Raw genomic sequence first — 9,067 nt, forward strand, 5'->3', positions numbered from 1 at the left:
CTTTCCACAGATGGAGTCGATTTGATTCCTGTGTATTCCATCTGGTGAGGTCCACGTGTGTAGTCACCATTTATGTTGGTGAAAAAAGATACTTATAATGAAGAAGTTGTTGGTCTTGCAAAATTCAATCATGCAATCTCTGGCATTGTTTCTATCATCAAGGCTATATTTTCCAAGTACTGGTCCTTCTTTGTTTTGAACATTCACATTCCAATCTCCAGCAATTACCAATGCATCCTGATTGCATGTTCAATCAATTTCAGACTGCAGAAGTTAGTAAAAAATCTTCAGTTTCATCATCTTAGACCTTAGTGGTTGGTGCATAAATTTGAATAATAGTCATATTAACTGGTTTTCATTGTAGGCGTATTGATATTATCCTATCACTGATAGCATTGTACTTCAGGATAGACCTTGAAATGTTCTTTTTGACGATGAATGCAATGCCATTCCTCTTCAAGTTGTCGTTCCTGGCATAGTAGACCATATGCCTGTCTGATTCAAAATGGCCAGTACCAGTCCATTTCAGCTCACTGATACATAGGGTATCAATGTTTATGCGTTCCACTTCATGAAATGGAATGCCGTAAAGATAACACCCTGGAAACCCTATGGGGCAGTTCTGTTCTCCTATAGGGTTGCTATGAGTCAGAATCACCTTGACTGCACCGGGTTTGGGTTTTTTGTTTACAAACATGGTGGTTCATTGAACCCCTTTACAGTTTAGGGCTTAAACATATTATATTACATTTATAATTTTTTTTTATACCTGATTCTCCCAAACCTTCCAAGAAGTCTTTGTAAGCACTTAAATCTTGTAAAGCTAATACATCCAATTTACATGTAAAGTAAATGAAACTATCAAATTTTCAAATACCATTTAGGAACTGAAATTCCCAAATTAATTAGAAACATTTCAGATGATGATCAAATGGCTAGTATGTCAAATTCTGTTAAACGTTTCAAGAGCCTTAAGTGTGAACATAACACAGATTATCACAATGATTGTAAAACTTTTTTTTCGTTTTCATGGTTCATCCATTTTTTTCTAAATTTGATTTATTTTGTTGTTGAGAATATACACTGCAAAACGTACACCAATTCAATAGTTTCAACATGTACAATTTAGTGACATTGATTACCTCAGCAGCAACCTTTTTTTTTTTTGTCATTGTAAATACATCTATTACACAACTTTTGCCAATTCAACTTTTTACAGGTATCCAACTTATTGACAGCAATTACAATAACAGCTGTGCAACCCTACCGTTAATCGACAGCAGGTTTCCATTACTCCCCCCAACTCCCTGCCCAGGTTTTCTACCTCCCTCCCACCCCTGGTAACCACTAATAAATTTTGATCTCTATATATTTGCCTATTCTCATCTTTTTTATATAAGTGAGGTCATACAATATTTGTCCTTTTGTGATTGACATTTCACTCAGCATAGTGTCTTCCAGCTCCATCCATACTGTAGCACGTATGAAGACTTCATGTCGCCTACTGGCTGGGTAGTATTCCATTGTATATATGTATCACATTTTGTTTATCCATTCATCTGTTGATGGGTATTTAGGTTGTTTCCACTTTTTGGCTATTGTGAATAGTGCCACAATGAACGTTGATGTTCATTGTTTGACTCTCTGTTTTCGAGTATTTTGGGTATACACCTAGGAGTAGAATTGCTGGGTCATATGGTAGTTCTACTTTTAGTTTTTTGAGGAACCACCACACTGTTTTCACAATGGCCGTACCATTTTGCATTCCTACCAGCAATAGATAAAGGTTCCAGTTTCTCCACATTATTAATATAATAATAAGCTCTTTGTGCTTTTAATATTATATTAAATAATCCATTGTTGAAAGCTAGGCCCAGGAGTATTGCCCCTGCTTGTTCTAAGAATGTTATGGTTTTAGTTTGCACATTTTGGATTTGTTTTTGTATATGGTGTGAGGCTTGTATCCTATTTCATCTGCATGTGGAAATCCAGTTTTTCCAGCACCATTTACTGAACAGACTGTTCTTTTCCCCATCAAATGGACTTAGCACCCTTGTCAAAAATCATTTCACCATAGATGTGTGGGTTTATTTCTGACTCAATTCTATTCCATCGGTCTATGTATCTATTGTTATACCAATACCAGACTGTTTTGATTACTATAGCTATATACTATTTTTTAATCAGGAAATGTGAGCCCTCCTACTTTGTTGTTCTCTTTCTACATTGTTTTAGCTATTCAGGGACTCTTGCCATTCCATATAAAGTTGAGGATTGATTTTTCTATTTCTGTAAAGAATGCTATTGGAATTTTTATCAGGATTGCGTTGAAGCTATTGATTGCTTTGGGTGGTATTGACATCTTAACGATATTAAGCTTTCCAATCCATGAACATGGACTATCCCTTTTTTTTTTTTTTAATTTTCTCTCCCCTACTTTTTTTCTTTTTTTTATTATTGTACTTGAAGGTTATGGAACTGGCTTCTCATTGAACAGTACACATATTGTTTTATGACATTGGTTAACAACTCCATGACATGTCAATGCTCTCCCTTCTCAACCTTAGGTCACCTGTTACTAGCTTTCCTGTCCCCTCTTGCCTTCTTGTCTTTGTCCCTGGGCTGGTGTGCCTCTTAAGTCTCATTTTATGGGCCTGCCTAATCTTTGGATGAAGGATGAACTTCAGGAGTGACTTCATTACTGAGCTAAAAGAGTGTCGGGGGCCATAATCTGGGGGTTTCTCCAGTCACTGTCAGGCCAGTAAATCTGGTCTTTTTTCGTGAGTTAGAATTTTGTTCTACCTTTTTCTCCAGCTCTGTCTGGGACCCTCTATTATGATCCCTGTCAGAGCAGTCAGTGGTGGTAGCCAGGCACCATCTAGTTGTACTAGACTCAGTCTGGTGGAGGCCATGGTTGTTGTAGTCTGTTAGTCCTTTGGACTAATCTTTCCCTTGTGTCTTTAGTTTTCTTCATTCTTCCTTGCTCCCGAAGGGGTGAGACCAGTGGGATGTCTTAGGTGGCTGCTCACAAGCTTTTAAGACCCCAGATGCTACTCACCAAAGTAGAATGTAGAACATTTTCTTTATAAAACATGTTAATGCCAATTAAACTAGATGTTCCCCAAGACCATGGTTCCTATAGCCCTCCACCCAGCAATTTGGTCCTTCAGAATTTTGCATGTGTCTACAGAACTTCCATGACCTTGCCTTGTGCAAGTTGTGCTGGCTTCCCCAGTATTGTGTACTGTCTTACTCTTTACCAAAGTTACCACTTTTCTATTGTCTATTTAGTGTTTTTCCATCCCTACCCCACCTCGTAACCATCAAAGATTGTTTCTTTTTGTGTGTAAACCTTTTCATGAATTTTTATACTAGTGGTCCCATACAGTATTTGTTCTTTTGTGATTGACTTATTTCACTCAGCATCACGCCTTCCAGATTAATCCATGTTGTGAGATGCTTCGCAGATTCATCATGGTTCTTTATTGTTACATAGTACTCTACTGTGTGTATGTACCATAGTTTGTTTATCTGTTTGTTGGTGGGCATCTAGGTTGTTCCATCTTTTGGCTATTGTGAACAATGCTGCAGTTAACATGGGTTTGCATATGTCTGTTCATGTGACGGCTCTTATGTCTCTAGGATATATATATTCCTAGGAGTGGGATTGCTGGATAGCTTTCTGAGGAACTGCCATATCGTTTTCCAAAATGGTTGTACTATTTTGCATTCTCACTAGCAGTGCTTGAGAGTTCCAGTCTTCCTGGAGCTTCTTCAACACTTGTTATTTTCTTTTTTTTTTTTTTTTAATTCATGCCAGGAATGCCTGGGTGAGATGGTATCTCATTGTGGTTTTGATTTGCATTTCTCTAATGGCTAGTGATCTCAACCATTTCCTCATGTGTATGTTGGCCACTTGAATGTCTTCTTTGGTGAAGAGTCTGTTCATTTCCTTTGCGCATTTTTTAATTGGGTTATTTGTCTTTTTGTTGTAGAGGTGTTGGATTTTCCAGTAGATTCTAGAGATTAGAACTTTGTTGGATTTGTCATAGCCAACAGTTTTTCCCTAGCCTGTAGGTTCTTGTTTTTACTCTTTTGGTGAAGTCATTTGATGAGCATAAGTGTTTAATTTTTAGAAGATCCCAGTTATCTAGCTTATCTTCTAGATTTTGTGTGTTGTTTAATATGTTTTGTATCCTGTTAATTCCATTTATTAGGGCATCTAGCGTTGATCCTATTTGTTCTTCTGTGATCTTTATAGTTTTTGGTTTCATATTTAGGTCTTTGATCCATTTTGAATTAGTTTTTGTATATAGATCCTGTTTCATTTTTTTCAGATGGATATCCAGTTTTTTTGCCAGCACTATTTGTTGAAAAAGACTGCCTCTTCCCCATCTGGTGGATTTTGGACCCTTGTCAAAGATCAGGTGAACATAGGTGGATGGATTTACATCTGGGTTCTCAATTCTGTTCCATTGGTTAATGTATCTGTCATTGTACCAGTACCAGGCTGTTTTGACTACCTTAGTTTTATAGTAGGTTCGAGACCTCCTACTTTATCTTATTCAACAGTGATTTACTTATCCAGGGCTTCTTCCCTTTCCTTATAAAGTTAAATATTAGTTTTTCCACCTCTTTAAAGAATGTTGTTGGTATTTGGATTGAGATTGCATTGTATTTATAAATTTCTTTGGGTAGACATGTCTGTTTCACAACGTTAAGTCTACCTATTGATGAGCATGGTATGTTTTTCCATTTCTGTAGATCTCTTTTGGTTTCTTGCAATAGTGTTTTGTAGTTTTCTTTGTATAGGTCTTTTACATCCCTGGGTAGATTTATTCCTAAGTGTTTTTTTAGGGGCTATTACAAATGGCATTGTTTTCTTAATTTCCTTTTTGTCATTTTCTTTATTGGTGTATAGGGATCGAACTGATTTTTTACATTTAGCTTGTATCCTACTACTGTGCTGAATCTATTAGTTCCAGTAGTTTTCTCATTGAGTCTTTTGGGTATTCTATGTATAGCATCATGTCATCTGCAAGTAGGGATAGTTTTACTTCCTCCTTACCAATTTGGATGCCCTTTATTTCTTTTTCTTGCCTTATTGCTCTAGCTGGGACTTCCCAGCCCAGTGTTGAATAGGAGTGGTGATAAAGGGCATCCTTTTCTTGCTGTTATTCTCAAGGGGAATGTTTTCAGCCTCTCTCCATTAAGAATGATTTTGGCTGTTAGTTTTGTATAGATGCCTTTTATTATATTGAGTAATTTCCCTTTTGTGCCTATTTTATTGAGAGTTTTTTTCAGGAATGGGTGTTGGACTTTGTTGAATGCCTTTTCTGCATCAATTGAGATAATCATGTGATTCTTTTATTTATGTGGTGGATTACATTCATTGGTTTTCTAATGTTGAACTATCCTTGCATACCTGGTATGAATCCTACTTGGTCATGGTGTATTATTTTTTTGATATGATGCTGAATTCTGTTGGCTACAATTTTGTTGAGAATTTTTGCATCAAATTCATGAGAGAAATTGGTCTGTAATTTTTTTGTGTGTGTGTGTGGTGTTTTTGCCTGGTTTTGGTATCAGGATTACGCTGTCTTCATAGAATGAATTCAGAAGTATCGCTTCATTTTCTCCGTTCTGAAATAGTTTGAGTAATACTGGTGTCACATCTCTGAATGTTTGGTAGAGTTCCCCAGAATAATCCTTTTTATTTCAGTTGGGTCTGTTGTAATGTCCCACATTTCATTTCTCATTTGGTTTATTTGCACCGCATCCTGTTTTTCCCTTGTCAACTTGGCAAGTGGTTTGTCGATTTTGTTGATCCACTCAAAGAACCAACTTTTGGTTTTGTTGATTCTATTATTTTTCTATTTCATTTATTTCTGCTCTGATCTTTATTATTTCCTTTCTTCTCGTGGCTGTGGGCTTCTTTTGCTGTACTTTTCCTATTCGTTCCAGTTGTGTAGCTAATGTTTTTATTTTATCCATTTCTTCTTTTGTGATGAGTGAATCTATTGCTATAAATTGACCTCTGAGGACTGCCTTGCTGTGTCCCAAAAGTTTTTGTATGATGTGTTTTCATACTTGTTTGATTCGAGGAATTTTTTGATTCTGTCTTTGATTTCTTCTTTACCCAGTGGTTTTTAAGGAGGGTGTTATTCAGTTTCATGTAATTGGTTTTTTTCCCTTGCTCTTCCTGTTGTCAATTTCTACTTTGATGACACTTTGATCAGAGAAGATACTTTGTATTATCTCAGTGTTTTGGATTTCATTGAGGGTTGCTTTGTGGCCTAACACATAGTCTACTCTGGAGAATGTTCCATGTGCATTGGAAACAATGTGTACTTTGCTGCTGTTCGGTGAAGTGTTCTATATATGTGTATGAGGTCAAGTTGGCTAATTGTGTCCTTTAGATGTTCAGTATCTTTGTTGAGTTTCTTTCTCGATATTCTGTTCTTTACCGAGTGTGGTGCGTTGAAGTCTGCTATTATTGTGGAACTGTCAGTTTCTCTTTTTAGTGCTGCTAGAGTTTGTTTTATGTATTTTGGAGCCCTGTCAATGGGTGTGTTGATATTTATTATGGTTGTTTTCATGATGGATCATCCCTTTAATCATTATATAGTGTCATTCTTTGTCTTTTATGGTAGATTTTATTTATTTATTTTTTAATAATTTTTATTGTGCCTTAAGTGAAAGTTTACAAATCAAGTCAGTCTCTCACACAAAAACCCATATACACCTTGCTACACACTCCCAATTACTCTCCCCCTAATGAGACAGCCCACTCTCTCCCTCCACTCTCTCTTTTCGTGTCCATTTCGCCAGCTTCTAACCCCCTCCACCCTCTCATCTCCCCTTCAGGCAGGAGATGCCAGCATGGTCTCAAGTGTCCACCTCATCCAAGAAGCTCACCCCTCACCAGCATCCCTCTCCAAACCATTGTCCAGTCCAATCCATGTCTGAAGACTTGGCTTCAGGAATGGTTCTTGTCCTGGGCCAACACAAGGTCTGGGGCCATGACCACCGGGGTCTTTCTAGTCTCAGTCAGACCATTAAGTCTGGTCTTAGGAGAATTTAGGGTCTGCATCCCACTGCTCTCCTGCTCCCTCAGGGGTTCTCTGTTGTGTTCTCTGTCAGGGCAGTCATCGGTTGTAGCCGGGCACCATCTAGTTCTTCTGGTCTCAGGATGATGTAGTCGCTGGTTCATGTGGCCCTTTCTGTCTCTTGGGCTCGTAATGGCCTTGTGTCCTTGGTGTTCTTCATTCTCTTTGATCCAGGTGGGTCGAGACCAATTGATGCACCTTAGATGGTTGCTTGCTAGCGTTTAAGCCCCCAGATGCCACTCTTCAAAGTGGCATGCAGAATGTTTTCTTAATAGAATTTATTATACCAGTTGACTTAGATGTCCCCTGAAACCATGGGTCCCCAGACCCCTGCACGTGCTACGCTGGCCTTCAAGCATTCACTTTATTCGGGAAACTGCTCTGCTTTTGGTTTAGTCCAATTATGCTGACCTCCCCTGTATTGTGTCCTGTCTTTCCCTTCACCTAAAGTAGTTCTTATCTACTATCTAATTATTGGTGTTTTGGGTATCTAATTAGTGAATGACCCTCTGCCACCCTCCCTCCCTCTCCCCTCTCGTAACCACGAAAGAATGTTTACTTCTCAGTTTCAACTATTTCTCAAGTTCTTATAATAGTGGTCTTATACAATATTTGTCCTTTTGCAACTGACTGATTTCACTCAGCATAACGCCTTCCAGGTTCCTCCATGTTATGAAATGTTTCACAGATTCCTCACTGTTCTTTATCAATGCATAGTATTCCATTTTGTGAATATACCGTAATTTATCCATTCATCCCTTGATGGGCACCTTGGCTGCTTCCATCTTTTTGCTATTGTAAACAGTGCTGAAATAAACCTGGGTGTGCATGTATCTGTTCATGTAGAGGCTCGTTATTTCTCTAGGATATATTCCAAGGAGTGGGATTGCTGGATTGTATGGTAGTTCTATTTCTAGCTTTTTAAGGACGTGCCAAATCAATTTCCAAAGTGGTTGTACCATTTGACATTCACACCAGCAGTGTATAAGTGTTCCAGTCTCTCCACAGCCTCTCCAACATTTATTCTTTTGTGTTTTTTGGATTAATGCCAGTCTTGTTGGAGTGAGGTGAATTCACATCGTAGTTTTGATCTGTATTTCTCTAATAGCTAATGATCGTGAACATTTCTTCATATATCTGTTAGCTACCTGAATGTTTTCTTTAGTGAAGGGTCTATTCATATCTTTTGCCCATTTTTTACTTGGGTTATTTGTCTTTTTGCAGTTGAGTTTTTGCAGTATCAAGTAGATTTTAGAGATCAGGCACTGATCAGAAATGTCATAGCTAAAAACTTTTTCCCAGTTTGTAGTTAGTCTTTTTACTCTTTTGGTGAAGTGTTCGGATGAGCATAGGTGTTTGATTTTTAGGAGCTCCCAGTTATCTAGTTTTTTTTCTACATTATTTATAATGTTTTATATACTGTTTATGCCATGTATTAGGGCTCCTAACGCCCCTATTTTTTCTTCCATGATCTTTATCGCTTTAGATTTTATATTTAGTTCTTTGATCCATTTTATTTTAAAGACAGTTTTTTCTGAGATTAGTATTGCCACTCCTGCTCTTTTTTGGTAGTTATTTGCTTGATATATTTTTTTCCATACTTTGATTTTGAATAAATTTACATCTTTGTTTTTAAGGCGTGTCTCTCGTAGGCAGCATATTGATGGAGTCTGTTTTTTTATCCATTCTATCACCCTGTATCTCTTTATGGATGCACTTAGGCCATTTACATTGAGTGTAATTATTAATAGGTGTGAGTTTATTGCTGTCATTTTCTAGTTTTGTGTGTGTGTGTGTGGTGCTGATCTTTTCTTCGTTCTTCTTAGCCTCCTGCACTGAATTCCTATTGTTTGTGGATTTATTTTGTCTTTATAGATTTTGTTTTTACTGAGACTTTATGTTTTCCTTCTTTATTTTTTTTCTGGAGAGAGGAGAGACAACTTTATTTCATTGTGTAA

The sequence above is a fragment of the Loxodonta africana genome, chromosome 11 (assembly GCF_030014295.1).
Source record: "Loxodonta africana isolate mLoxAfr1 chromosome 11, mLoxAfr1.hap2, whole genome shotgun sequence".
Lineage (NCBI taxonomy): Eukaryota > Metazoa > Chordata > Mammalia > Proboscidea > Elephantidae > Loxodonta > Loxodonta africana.